This window comes from Etheostoma spectabile, chromosome 1 (assembly GCF_008692095.1).
Source record: "Etheostoma spectabile isolate EspeVRDwgs_2016 chromosome 1, UIUC_Espe_1.0, whole genome shotgun sequence".
NCBI lineage: Eukaryota > Metazoa > Chordata > Actinopteri > Perciformes > Percidae > Etheostoma > Etheostoma spectabile.
In genome coordinates, this window is record NC_045733.1 from 17,897,201 (window position 1) to 17,904,608 (window position 7,408).

Genomic DNA, 7,408 nt, shown 5'->3' on the forward strand with positions numbered 1-7,408 from the left:
TGTGTGTGTGTGTGTGTGTGTGTGTGTGACATATTCACGGTCCTCAATGTGTGAGATGAAGCTGATGATAATGTCTGTTTGTATGTGGTTCTGGAATCAGAGTCTCTGGCCTGTGGAGACCACCGTTGTGTTTGCCAGTTCCCAGATAACCCACATGGTTACACTGCACCTACACATACCAATCCCTGGATCCTCAGTGCAGAGCAAACTGACAAATATCTGCACAATTGACCAGCAATTCTGCATAAATCAACACTACCTGGCCGCTTGAGATATGATGAATAGAAGAGGATGCAGATATGCTTGCCGTTGATTTTGGAAAGCATAAAAAAGTTGGACTGTATTGGAAAAACTCAGGAGCAGCACAACTCATTTTGAATACGTGAAGAAGGTTTGGGAGACTTACACAGAAGCCTTTAATGAACACTCAATTGAGAAGACAATTAAGCAGGCAATGCAGTTTTACCACAACGTGTTATTGTGCAGCGCCGTCCCAACTCTCTGAAGTTCTTGTCCTCCTGAAGGTGTATTTCCACTCACGCTGGAGGAGTTACGTTTAGCTGAACCTTTAAGGTAGACAAAGATATTACAGTCGCCTAAACACAGATGCTAAAGCCTAGTTCAGCATATATCTTCCTGGGAAGTATGCTAAAGTGTGGCTGGCCCTCTGACCTCCAAAAGGAGACAGTCCTGAGACAAAACAGCCCCTTATCACACAGCTGCTTAGATTCCCTGAATCTGTAGAGACTAACATAATTAAAGTTGCAAGCAGTGTTGGATGGGCACTCCCTCCTCTTTGCACATCAGGGTTACTGGCGGACTCCAATCCATGCGACCCTGCATTTGCGCAACCATCGGACACAGTGCACACGGTAGAGTGAAGTGTGCGCCACTTGAGATGCTATATTGCCAAAGTTGTACCAAGTGTAGGGGGCAGGGCAAACGTCAACAATGAAAAAGGAACTCTTTACTGAGTTCAATGATACCTCACATAATAAGCTACAATAAACGGGTCATTAGTTATGACAGGGGCGTTGCTTAAGCATAGGGGGCAGGCCAAACCATCTCCAATGAAAAGGGGACTCTACTGAGTTTAATGATACCTCACAGAATGGTCTATATCAAACGGTTCAAAATGCGCATAAAAATCTTTTTATGTATACAATCTATTTCATAATCTATAATTATACACATGGAACACTTTGGTTATTAGAGACTGGCTGAATATTCTTGTCCTCTGACCTATAACCTATGAATGACCTGATGTTGTGTAATCTTTAATGGCTCTTGCATGTGGTAGGAAACTGGAGCAAGCAGTGGAAATTCAAACAAAGAAACTTTACACAAAAAGACCCTGTGTGGGGAAGTGAACCACTAATTTACTGTGCTGCTCACACCTGTAACAAAACCTGGGCCACATTTCTCTGCAGCGATAGATCTTAGAAGTTAGGATCCTTTTCAATGATTTTCAATGTTTCTGTGTGTGCTTTTAAATTTCTACCCACATTTCCCAAAGCAGCGAGTGCATGTGCATGCTGTTAAAAAAGCTCCTTACGACTGATGCTTAGACGGAAACGATCTGAGAGAAAACGCAAAAATGGCGTTGCATTCTCACTTCTTATTTCACATTTAGACGAGCATTGGGGGGGGTCTACGTGCCTAGGCTGGTGCAAAACTGTGTGAAATCTTCACACCAGGCGGCTATATATATGATATATATAGACATGTTTATCAGAGCTGCTACTTGAAGGTCTGACGTATAGAAATAATCCAACATGCTTGTTGTTATTTTCCATTTCTGGCGCATGCCTGTGACATGAACGCATACGCGGCGAGAGCCACCGTGAGCAGATCGGAGCAGACTTTTGTGTTTTTACCCTTTAGAGGGAAACGTGACGGAGCGCGTTTAAGTTTTTCACTTGGGAGGGTGGTTTCACTTTTTTGCGTTTTTAAGCCCCAAAAACGCCGTTGGCGTCCAAACGAAAGACACATGATAAAATATTTTGTCGTTTTCACCCGCGAGCGTTGTCGCGTAAACATGGCCTTATAGTTGTACGTAGGTTCTACTACGGGTGGGAATCACCAGAAGCCTCCTGATACGATATCATCACGATAATTACCACAACACAATATCATTGCAATTTTAAACATATTCCAATATTCAGCAATATATTGCAATTTATAACCTTTTTTACAACTTTCTTTCTTTTAAAACATTTGAAAAAAAAAAATTCCCAATTTCAAATGATGTCCCCAAAAGGAAACTCTGTCAACATTGGTTTTATCTAAAAAGATACATTGTTCACATTACTTCAAGTGTGTTGATGCAAAATGGGAGTGTAAAGCAGACAAACTGACCAACACATATATAATAAAAGATCCATACTTGGCACCTGTGTATCGATACAGTACTGCCACTAAAATTTTGCAATACTGTATTGATTTTTCCCCCACCCCTAGGCTCTACACAAAGCCAACAATGGGGTCACTGAAATTGAGAGGATCATGCAGGAGATGGCGATAATAAATGTTACTTTTACTGAAATTACTGCAAGGCAGACAAGAGATGAGGCATCCTAGAAGATGGTGTGTACAACCATTGATCTGATTGATGCAGAAGGAGGGTGAATTGTCTGTGCTTGTTCGGCCACTGAGAGACAAGGGCTTTTACAGAGAAAAATGATCAGCCAGAAATGCGTAGGAGGAAATGCAATGCCACCCAGCCGACCAGTCCCAGTTGTGTTACAATTGTGGGGAGGTGCACGTCAGGCACGTCACACGAGGTAAATTCAATGCAGAATCATAAACCGGCCTTTAATGTTGGCTGCCTGCGGTTCTACAGGTGAAACTGAATGCACTTTAATATAACTTTGCACATTTGACTGTGTGTAAGTCATGTTATTTGATAAAAATACATCCGTGTGTTGTGAACGGCTCATAGAAATGCCTTTTACTTGGGACGGTTCAGAATGAAAACAAAGCCTGTCAACAGCCTTCAGTTTGCTGCGCTTTGTAATCCATGTCACAGGTTGGATGTCAGTTCAAGAAAGTAAACTTTGATGAAGCTGCTACTCGAGGAAGACTTTACGTCTCAACTCACATTAAACCTTCAATAAGACAGTGACGGTCCCTACACGTTTTGCAAATAAGCATATCATCTTAGTGAGATTTGTGAATGTCATTCTGTCATTGTTTCTGCATCGCACTAGCTGTGTGTGGGACTAACACATGCTTGTTTAAATACAAAATATACAGAAGGTGAAAATACACCATCAGGAAAGTGACATTTCAGTCAGAACAGCAGCACAGGCCAGAAGAGGAAGACAATGATGCAAATTAATTTGCTGGAATTTCTCATGCAAGTTTGGGAGGTTGTAACAAAGCCTTAAGCTTCCTACGAGTGGGTAGGATCGTTAATCTACGACCATTTCTAAGAGCCTCTTCAGTTACAATGATTTTGGGAAACTCCATTTAAGCTTAAGAAGGTTTGTAAAACAGATTTTATGATCATCTTACAGTGGTGATCCATTTGTCCGTGCGACGCTCGCCACTCTATTAGTATGGGTGACGTGAGAAAATGCTGCGTGTCTAAAAGCTGGCCGATGACCATCTTTATGCAAATGAATCCTTTGAACGTGACGTGACTATCCAGTAGAAGCAGACGGAAATCTTTCAAACTGGCCTTTGTTTATCTGAAATGAAGACAGATTCAGCAACTGTATGGCCTGTTTCTCGCTTGAAGTGTGTTCAGAAAAACGTTTTAGTTAACTAGTTTTGTAAAATATGACATCGTATTCCGTCCAGGCCGCCATGGCCAGGGCCCGAAATTAACACCCGACCACCTGCCAAATGCGGGTGAGTTTTGCAATTGGCGGGTAACACTGTCAATCTACCTGCCGCATTGGCAGGTAGCCAATGAGAATTGAGTGATTCAGACGCGTAACTGTCAGTAAACAGGGTACACAGTTACTTACGGCCCCGGACCAATCAGGGGCCCGCAACCCTGGAAGACGTTGATTGATAGCCGGGTCAACATTAAACTTTTCATACGTTTTAATATAAAAACACTACGGCAAGCGTATTAATCGATTGGAATGTTATGTCATTGTATTATAGCTCAAATGACATGATGAACTTTTGTGCAACCTTTATTTGGCAAGCCTGCATCATACCAAAGCCTGATATGTAACATCTGGAAATTTCTGCACTTTTCTGCCTTTCTGCACCTGCCTACACTTTACCTGTGTTACGTCCCACCAATATCCTAGACATTGTAATTTCTCCTTAATTAATAAAGTATACATAATACAATATTGTTATTAATATTATTATCATTCAGGTGTATCAATGGTAAGGATGAACTATTCTCCAAAGATTTATATCTGTTATGACAACAAAGATCAGTGACCTTTTTCATATGATAATAATAGGTAGCCTAGGCCTATTTCATTTCTAACTAAATGTATGTGAATCACTTTGTTGGAACTGCCAACATGGATGTGTTGTTCATTGCAAATCAGTGCTTGTTACGAGCAGCTTGGATTTAAGAAGTTACTCATAGTTTAGTCTGTTCCGGACTTTGATTACAACCAGGACTACTAAGATCATTTATCATCACATCTCCCAGTGAGTTTGCAGCATACTGACATGCTTTGGTTTATGAGTTATTATCCCAACTCATGTCAGAACATCTGCAGGAGGGATACATTTGTTGCTAAGCAACAGCTAAAGCTCACAGCATGCTAGCTACAATTATGTTGAAAATGAGTATAGGTCTCAAGAGCTTGCGTAGTTCTATCTGCATTTTAGAAATACTTAAAAAAAGAAAGAATTAAATCAAATTGAGATCCATTTTTCAGGACAAAATGGAATTTTTTGAGTAGCCTAGGTCTAATATTCACACATGAAAATAGCATATTCTAAAATCTGATTTAGTTGTTCAGGCTTGTGTCGCTAGCAAATATTTAGGCTATTTATTATATTCATCACAGACTTTAGTTGAAGCTTAAATTCTTTGATGACGGACGTCCTTACATAGAGGCCTACCCCTCGACGCTGTGGCCCCAGGTTTGACTCCACCCTGTGGCTTTTTAGTGCCTATGCCCCCCCCAAAGATTCTCTGTTGACATCTGTAAATGCGCCACATACACTTAGGCTATTAAAAATATTTGACTTCTTAAATAATCAAGTAGGGATACATTTATTTTACACTAAGTAAAAAGATTAGTAGACTACCTTATCTTTAGACAAACTACTGCCCACAACATTTAGGCTAACCTTGTCCTAATAAACCTATGATAAATGTCATATAGGCTAGCCAAACGTGGTCTACATTTTTCAGGGAATTTTTAAAAATGTAAATGTGAGTGGACTGAATGGACACCCAGGTGAACAAACCAATACAATTTCAGAAAAAAAATGAGGGCAAAAACAGATGAGTGAAACGAGCCAATGTCTGAGTGAGGTAAAAGCTTTGTTTTGCAGCAAATGTTTTCATGGAGGAGGGGTTGAAGAGGGGGAGAATCAAACTGATATTTAGCCCCTACCGGCTTTTTTCTCTCCTGCTTTTGTTTTATGCAAGGCTCTTTTTACCACATGGTAGTGACAGATTGTTTGAGCTGAAAGGAAAAGCCATTCGAAGCTAATTAAGCAGCCATTCCAGGCACTATTCGCAGGCAGGAGGGAGAGTAGCACAGGCATTTGTCAGCGCCGTACCCAACGTGGGTTTGATTGACAACACTGGCTCCTGACTGACAGATTTTCCACGCCTTAGCCAATCGTAAGTCGCGCAGGAAGACAGCTGCGACACCATTGGATAAAAAGCAGTGAAGAGGAAGGAAGCTGACCCACGTGGGGTCGGGCACACTGAGCAACACTTGATAGGCTGATATCCTCACGCGCAGACGTGTTGTAGCCTACCTAGTGCTGCTGATAGGAAAGCTTGTAGATGCTTGAGGTCTCGTTAGAAATAGGTCGATCAATTCAAGTCACTCAAAGGACACTCTGCTGTAGATTAAGCAGTATTCACATCCTCTGCGCACTTCAGGTCTTGAATGAATTTCTATGAGCTCCTATTTTTCTTGGCATAGCAACTAACCGGACATTTCTTTTTCTTGGCTTCTCTGCTTTTCCTTGAATTAAGAGCAGAAAGTGCGATCTTCCTGTTTCACATTGTTCAGGGTCACACTAGCTTCACTTGTAATTGTTCACATATTATAAATCACATATTTGCAGCATAGGCTTTCTTTTTTGAAATGATCAAATCTGTCATTGGTTAGTGGGGTTACTTTCCTGTTTAGACCAGCATAGTTTTTAATGATAAAACTCGCAGGCACTCCTAATGTAACAAACACCGTTTGAAATGCACAGATATAAGCATTATTGCCATTTGTTTTGAACAAGTTGTTGAACGCCCCGAATGTCACTTCATATCCAAAATGGCGAACATGTGAGGTCACATTTTGCAACCCAATCAGAACACCGGTGTACTGAACACCCCACGTGGGGGATACCGCGCTGTGATTGGTCGCCGTTGCTAAACTCTTTCTGAGAGCCCCATTGGTTAGAGCAGGGCCCTCTCTCGGCAGTCGGATCCTCGTGTCAGTGCACAGTCTGTGTGTGGTACAGCGCGCGGCGAAGGAACTGGTGGTATATTTCACAACGGCAGTCATTTTCAAAAGAATAACTCGTTTATTTGCCAATTAATAATATTTGGACTTACTGGAAGATTCGTGTACTACTACTGGATGTAATATTCTTTGAAGTTGTATGCGCTCAACAACTCGTCCCTACGAGGGGTTTCCAACGTCCGACCGGACGGAGAGAAGCACTCCGCCTCGGTATCGCCAGGTTTTAAAGGACTATCAAGAGCCAAAGAGGAAGAAGTGGATGAAAAATAGAAACCGCGACTGACATTTTCCGCCCTTATCACTCTGTTGTGACGGAAACAAGTGAAGGATATTAAGCTTTGTGTGTCTGGATACTATTTTTGTTACCTGTGCAGAAGAGAGAGGGGAGGAATCAGACCAGACAAAGGTAAAAAGGGCGACATGAAGAGAGCCGCTAACAAGACGGGTGGTGGTGGTGTGGCTTTATGGCAGCCGACTTTGAAAGCAGCAGCAGCGCCTTAGTTTTCAGATTTTTCCCGGTACACCGAAACAACCCTTTTGCGTGTGTGTTCTTGTTCTCTTTGTGGAAAACAACTCATTAGATTTGAGAAACAAAGCATCATGTCGTTGAGGCTGTGATCAAAGTATCAACTTTGGGATTTATTTGATACCTCGGATCAAACACATTTTGCTGGTAGGCTACTCTTGTCTTCTCCCCGCCGTGTAATGCAAATCGATGCGACAAATTAATTTTTTATTTTTTTTTACCTAAAATGGAAAATATAGAAGAAGGGGGGGGG

General features: G+C 41.6%; 1 protein-coding gene and 1 long non-coding RNA gene across 15 annotated transcripts in view; one reads left to right on the forward strand and one right to left on the reverse strand.

The window, feature by feature from the left end:
• The window catches only part of LOC116706099 (uncharacterized), an 11,642-nt gene extending 10,739 nt beyond the window's left edge, over positions 1-903 (reverse strand). Inside the window, exon 1 of the long non-coding RNA XR_004336148.1 lies at positions 894-903. This is a non-coding gene — a long non-coding RNA (uncharacterized LOC116706099). The remainder of the gene's footprint in view (positions 1-893) is intronic.
• Positions 904-6,574: 5,671 nt separating this feature from the next.
• Positions 6,575-7,408, forward strand: part of tle3b (TLE family member 3, transcriptional corepressor b) — a 33,057-nt gene continuing 32,223 nt past the window's right edge. For 7 of the 14 annotated variants that reach the window (XM_032537174.1, XM_032537087.1, XM_032537494.1 and 4 more), the window contains exon 1: positions 6,576-7,035. The gene's annotated coding sequence lies outside the window, so the exon portion shown is untranslated. Of the gene's footprint in view, positions 7,036-7,281; positions 7,303-7,408 lie in introns of those variants that run through there. The other 7 variants (XM_032536554.1, XM_032536781.1, XM_032536700.1 and 4 more) reach the window with 2 other exon arrangements.